Genomic DNA, 7,496 nt, shown 5'->3' with positions numbered 1-7,496 from the left:
AACTCCTTTAATGAACAATACTTTTAGGAAAATTCCTAATAAATGACATACTGGAATTGAGTTGTTATTAGTGAGACTTTTGGGGTTTTTTGGTCGAATTTATCTAAAATCGGGTAGGAATTTATTGAAATACCAAGTTTGATGGATAACCTTGCACAATTGAAGTGTCCTAGGGTTTTTTTCAGAGTGTTGAATCCATATATAGTCAAAAAACCAATCTAAATAACACAAATCAAGATTTCACCTCAAAATTTTCTACTAGATTCCGACACCGAAAAACCCAAAAAAATTATATAAAAACAATTTTTATTAAAACCAACCTCTGAAACTTACATTGAATCTACTGACCACCAATCATGATTCGTTCGACCTTTAATTTATGACCACTCCCCCGATTTAGGGAAAAAATAGCGTTACCCACCTACTACAGCCAACTTTGGCGGTGGTGGGAGTAACCCAGATCCCCATTTTAGGTGAGCAAGGGGCATAGAAAGCGCGTAGGCAATGGCTAAAGATGGCACGATGTTCTAAATCCACCTCCGCACGATTCGCACACAGGAAAAATTGAATAATTCACTTTTAACGCGGGTTCCTTTTTCGACACGTGGCTACGATGTTCTGAAACATGTCTCTGACAACGCAGATGCGGAAGAAAAAGTATACCCCGAGCAACTGTCCACGTCAGACTTAGAGGCTTTGCTGACGTTGGAACCCTAAGATCTGAACATTCCACGAGAATTTTTTGAATATACCATGGTTTGTGCTTATCCGCTGCGTATGTTGTTATATGACGCTTTGTATTTTGTATTTATTTATTTATTTTGGTACTAGCGTGAACACAATGGTGGTTTGTCTAGTATTTTTATCGCTTTTTCTATAAGCCAAGAGAAGCTAAATAATATTGCAACTTCTCTAACAACATTAGTTTTGTAAACATGTGCACAATTTTCTTGGGTGTGGACCTTTTTAAGATCTACTCCATCTCCATCAATAACATATCTTACAAAACGGTATTTTATATCAATATGCTTAGTCTTACAATGATATGTTGGATTTGTAGCCAAATATATAATGCTTTGACTATCACAAAATACAATTACGCTATTACGAATTCTTCCAAATTCACCTAGAAGACCCTTAAATCAAATTGCCTATTTGCAAGCATGTGAGGCAACAATATACTCTTCCTTTGTGGTGGATAAAACAACAGTATCCTGTAGTTTTGACATCCAACTAATAGCTTCCCCTACAAGAGTAAAGACATAACCTGAAGTAGATCTCCTTTTGTCCAAATCATCTGCAAAAGTGGAATCAATATAATCGTAGACATAATGATTACAACCATTAAAGGTGATGCAATAATCGTTGGTGCCTCTGAGATACCAAAGCACCCATTTCACTGCATTCTAATTTTTTCTTCCCGGATTTGTCATGTATCACATACATCAGACTTCCTACTACATTAGCATAAGGTACACAAGACATATAATCCTTTTCTTCCTTACTATTAGGACATAAACCTGAAGAAAGCTTCAAATGGGAAGCCAAAGGGATATTGACTGGTTTCACATTACTCATCCTGAATTTCACAAGTACTTTTTCAACATACTTCTATTTTGAAAACCTCAACATACCAGTTTCCCTATCTTTGTGTATTTTAATGCCCAAGACTTGTTTTGTTGCTCCTAGATCCTTCATATCAAAGGACCCAACCATCTAAGGCTTCAACCTATTGATCTCGTCCATGCTTTTGTTTGCAACAAGCATGCAATCAACATATAACACTAAGAATGTGACATTCAAACTTTTGAAGTAGAGACAACGGTCATACTCACTTCTATTGTAGTTTTGGTTCAACAAGAAGGAATCAAATTTCTTCTACCATTGCCTAGCTAACTACTTCGGGCCATACATTGATTTATTGAGCTTGCAAACATATCTTCTTTTTCAATGTTACATAAAACTTTTTGGTTATTCCATATAACTCTCCTCGTCCAAATGTCCATGGAAGAAAGTTGTTTTAACATCTAATTTCCCTAACTCCAAATTAAGTAATGTGACAAGTTCCTATTGATTTTTGTAGCTTGGGAGGTACTCCAAGCCTTGAGGATTGAGGGCTTGGAGGAAGGAGCTCTACAAGTGGCCTTGTGGGCTTGAAACCCAAGCTTGGGATTTTACACCCATCGATGTTGGGGACAAAACCGTGAAGAGATTTTGACAAGTGATGGATGAAGATGATAGTGCATGTCGAGATGAATATGTCGCATCAAAAATAATCTGATTTTCAGTTGTGGTTGAAGAGAAATGAATTTTTGGATGTATTATGTGGGTGAATTTGTCTCAAGTTCAAGTCGGCCTTAGTACACGGAGCACTTCTTAATAGGTTGGACATTTCCCTAGAGAATGCTATATAAAGGAGTGAGGAGAGGCCTCAATCCTCACATCCTATGTGCATCAACATCAAAGAAATAGCTCTAAATTGGACAATGAGTTAGGGCAGAAAGGACGCAAGGAAAAGAGCACAAGTTGTGAAGGATATATCTGTAATTTGGTGCGAGTTACCTTGTGAAGGATGTCGTAGACCTAAGGAAGCTTGGGAGACCTGTTTGATGTGCCTTATCACTAGTTTTGGGTGCATTCTTCTTGCAGATTGGAGTCACTGTCACAGAGGTGCGTTAGAGTTGTTTTGTGCATGTTTTTGTTGAGTATTTGTCGATGTTTTTAGGGCTACAGAGAAGTGTTGTAGGTACATCATTGTTGGAGGATTTGTAAAAGGGTCGAAAGGGCTAGTTAAGTCCCTCTTTCCTAGTCGCAGTCATCAAGGATAGGTTGCAGCCCAAAATAAAGGTATTTTCCTGTCTAAATAGGTCGAGATCCTTGTTGTAGCTACCTATGGAGTTGCAAGAGTTCTAAGGAGGAGCCTTGAGGCTTGCCAACAAGGTATGGATAAGGGTAGAAGGCAGAAAAAAATGGAAGCCTATTGGGATAGGGAAGTAAAATTATTTGGAGTAGAATTAGGGTTGTTCTGATGCCCTAACTAGAGCTCAGAGAATGCATAGAAATCGAGGTCAAGGAGGTTGAAACAAAGAGTTGCAATTGTCACCTTGTTGATGATTGGATGTTATGTGGATGGGTGTCCTAGGAGAGGACAAATTGAGGAGTCTGTTGGCAGTCAAGAGGAGGGGTTTCCTAGATGACTAGATGCCCTAACTAGGAGCAGATGCTACAACAGGATTGGTCACTTGTGGTATATTGGAGGGTAGCATAAGAGTGGACCAACTGTGAACATGGATTGGGCATTTATGGTCTACCAGAGGACAGGGTGATAATGACCAATTTGGAGCCTGGTGTGCACCATCTTCATGGACCTAGGTGGCTGCTATAGTGGCGGAAGTTGAGCTCAAGCTTTGATGAGCGAAAGGAGCAGTTGAGAAACCCTAGACTTATGTGTGGAAAAGGACTTGTACAACAGATGATGGGCAATATTCCTAACCCATGTTCATTGTGGGATATGGACATCTTGCAGTGATAGGTGGCAACCCTCTGTTCCCTATGTTAATCTTCATTGGAGCAGAGCAGGAAGAGAATACTGGGCTAAAGTCCCTGAGTAGCAGAGGAGAAGAAGTGGACAGATTGAGAGTTGTTCACAAGTGGACTTGTGAAAAAATCGACAAGAGTCTCGATGTGTTGTTCCCTTGATGGCTAAGGCACAACTAGAGAACATATTGGTAGTCGAGGTTCAGTGGTTAGATGGGCTTGGAGCATTGATAAAGGTAGGAGTTGAAGGACCAGGCAGGTATAAGATACGACCGAGAGGATCTGAGAGGGTCGACTACAACATCCAGATGGTCAGAGTATCTTGTTGAGGGTATATTGGTTGTCGATGGAATGACACCAAGCCCCAATTTGTATTCTTGTATCAATGGATGTATGAGGGTCATTATCCCTAGTACGGGAGCCCTAGATTGTTGTAATATATGTTGATTAATATAACGAAGTTGGGTTGAAATTTGTAAAAATTTGTCCATATTTTATGCACTAGTAGATTTGTTGTTGTTATATTCCACTTTGCAAAGTAGTTTCGATGTGATTCTTAGTTTGGTAGCATCAGAGATTTAAGATTCTATCCCAGACACCAAGGTCGTGGAAAAAAAGCATGGTATCAGAGGATATCTAAGCTACTTTAAGGGACATTGAATAATAGTGTGCATAGTAAAGAAACTAAGAGGGAGTTGTGGGTGTCTAAATCATGGAGCAGAGGGTTCAACTGAAGACATGGAGATGTGGTCTTGACTGGCTTGGTAGCTATATCTACGGGGAGTTTTGGTGGATTGGTGGTGAGCCTGGTGAACAACAGTCTGTTGTAGGGAAGATTGATGATCATGGAATCCCGGTGATTTTCCATGGATGTTTGGGACAACTCGAGAATTTATCTAGCATGGAAGAGATCAGGTTGATCAAGATGGCTTCATGTGATGGACTATAGGGTGGAAGACTAGAGTCTTTATCAGATCGTGATGTTGCATATACAAGATTGGCGGGATTTGCATGAGTGGTATTTGATCTAGAAGGATGAGTGCTTGCAGGACTAATCCAGTGGAGATCATGTGTGCTTAGAGGGAGTTTAGCCTCAAAGGGAGTAGCCCTATGGAGGTTTGGTATCTTCAAGTTCAGATGTGATGAGGTAGAGGCACTACCGAGATTTCCAGGTTCACTCTATTGGGTATGCTGCAGTGATGGATGTCAAATGGGCTAGTGTCATCAGAGATCGATGGTACTCCAAGCTGTGAGGATCGATGGTTTGGAGGAAGGATCTCCAAAAGTGGCCTTGTGGGCTTGAAACCGAAGCTTGGGGATTTGCACTCATGGACTTTGGGGACAAAACCATGAAGATATTTTGACATGTGATGGATGAGGATGATAGTGCACATCTAGACGAATCCAACACATTGAAAATCATCCGATTCCGATTTGTGGTTGAAGAGAAATGAACTTTTGGATGTATTATATGGGTGAATTTGTCTCAAGTTCAAGTCGACCTTAGTATAAGGAGCACTTCTTGATAGGTTGGATGTCACCCCAGAGAAGGATATATAAAGGGGGGAGGAGAGGCCCAATTCCTCACATCCTAAGTGCATCAACATCAAAGAAATAACTTTGAAGTTGATAGCAAGTTAGAGCAACAAGGAAGCAGGGACAAGAGCACAAGTTGTGAAGGATATCTTTGTAATTTTCTATGAGTTACCTTGTGAAGGATGTTGCAAGACTGAGGAATCTTGGGAGACCTATTTGATGTTCCTTGTAACTCATTCTGGGTGCGTCCTTCTTGCAAATTGGAGTTGCTGTCACAGAGGTGAGTTAGAATTGTTTTATGCATGTTTTTGTTGGGTATTTGTCTCTGTTTAGGGCCGTAGAGAAGTGGTGTAGGTACATCATTGTTGGAGGACTTTTAGAAGGGCTTAGATGGATAGTCAAGCCCCTATATCCTATCCATATTAATTAAGGATAGGTTGCAACCCAAAACAAAGGTATTTTCCTGTCTAAATAGGCTGAGATCCTTGTTGTAGCTACCTATGGAGTTGCAAGAGTTCTGAGGAGGAGCCTTGAGGCTTGCAACAACGTATGGAGAAGGGTAGAAGGAAACAAAGAAGGGAAACCTATTGGGACATGGAAGTATAGTGATTTGGAGCAGGATTAGGGTTGTTGTGATGCCCTAACCAGAGCTCAGATAATGCATAGAAATTGAGGTCAAGGAGGCAACAACAGTGAATTGCAGTTGTCACCTGGTTGATGATTGAATGTTATGTGGATTGGTGTCTTAGGAGAAGACAAATTGAGGGGTCTATTGAAAGCCAAGATGAGGGGTTTCCTAGATGAATGGATGTCCTAACTAGGAGCATATGCTACAACAAGATTGGTCACTCGTGGTCTATTGGATGGTAGATGAGAGTGGACCAAGTGTGGACATGGATTGGGCATTTATGGTCTGCTAGAGGACAACATGATAGTGCCCAATTTGGAGCCCGGTGTGCACCATCTTCATGGACTTAGTTGGTTACTAGAGTGGCATAAGTCGAGCTCAATGCTTGATGAGCCAGAGGAGCAGTTGAGCGGCCCTAGACTTGTGTGTGGAGAATGACGTCTACTATAGATGATGGGTATTCCTCCTAGACCACGTTCATTGTGGGAGACAGACATGTTGTAATGATAGGTGTCAGCCCTTCGTGCCCTATGTTGGTCTTCAATGGAGCAACACAAGAAGACAATAGTGGGATAAAGTCCTTGAGTAGCTGAGGATCAACAATGGGCAGATTGAGAGTTGTTCATAGGTGGAGCTGTGAACAACTCGACAAGAGTCTCGATGTGTTGTGCCCTTTATGGACTAAGGAACAACTAGAGAGAAGATTGACAACCGAGGTTTAGTGGCCAGATGGACTTGGAGCATTGATAGAGGCAGGAGCTGCAAATCAAGAGTCGAAGGATCAGGTACGTACCAGATACAACCAAGAGGAGCTGAGAGAGTCGACTACATCAGCCAAATGGTCATAATATCATGTTGAGCATAGTTTTGTTGTCAATGGATATAAACCAAACCCTAATTTGTATTCTTGTATCAATGGATGTATGAGGGCCATTATCCCTAGTATGAGAGCCCTAGACTGTTGTATTATATGTTGATTAATATAACAAAGTTGGGTTGAAAAATGTAAAAAGTTATCCATATTTTGTGCACTATTAGATTTACTATTTTTTATATTCCGCTGTGCAAATTAGTTTCATTGTGATTATTGGTTTGGTAGTGTTAGAGATTTAAGATTCTATTCCAGACACCAAGGCCATGGAAAAAAAACAGTTCCAACACAATACACACATATACAATCTTAACAATTGGCAAAAAAAATCACGAAAATCTATACCTTCCATTTGAGAGTATCCTTTTCTACGCAATCTAGCTTTATACCTTTTAACATTGCCATCAACTACTTTCTTCAATTTGCGAACCCATTTACACCCAAAAATATTTCTATCTTTATGAAGTTCTACTAGGTCCCAAGTATGTTATACTCTAAGACCATCCATTTCTTCTTCCATTTTCAGATTGTATAGCTGCCTCTTCAAGTAAATCTAAATTGTTAAGGAATTTTTCATATAAAAGCATTGTAACTTAGTCTATAAGCTTGTCATTATTCCTTCTCTAATGAATTTAAATAAGACATAATCAACTAGACATAACCGAATTGTACTGAGGGCGTTGGCATGCAGATCCTCCCACTCTTAATTGGTCATTGTTGCAGGTTTGTTCTATGTTCCTCATACCCCTAATGCCTTCTACAACCCTTGTTTTACTAATAAGTCCCTCATTTTAAGTTTCTACAATTCAAAGTTGGTTTTGCCATTAAATTTTTCAATTTCGAATTTAGTATTCGTCATTTTTTCCATTATCCTCCATACATAGACTCTCCACCCAAATTGAATTTTTTTTAATATGTTAATTT

This window comes from Pinus tabuliformis, chromosome 7, assembly GCF_031772625.1.
Source record: "Pinus tabuliformis cultivar Carrire ecotype Pingquan chromosome 7, CPIR1, whole genome shotgun sequence".
NCBI lineage: Eukaryota > Viridiplantae > Streptophyta > Pinopsida > Pinales > Pinaceae > Pinus > Pinus tabuliformis.
This window is presented reverse-complemented; position numbering follows the sequence as displayed.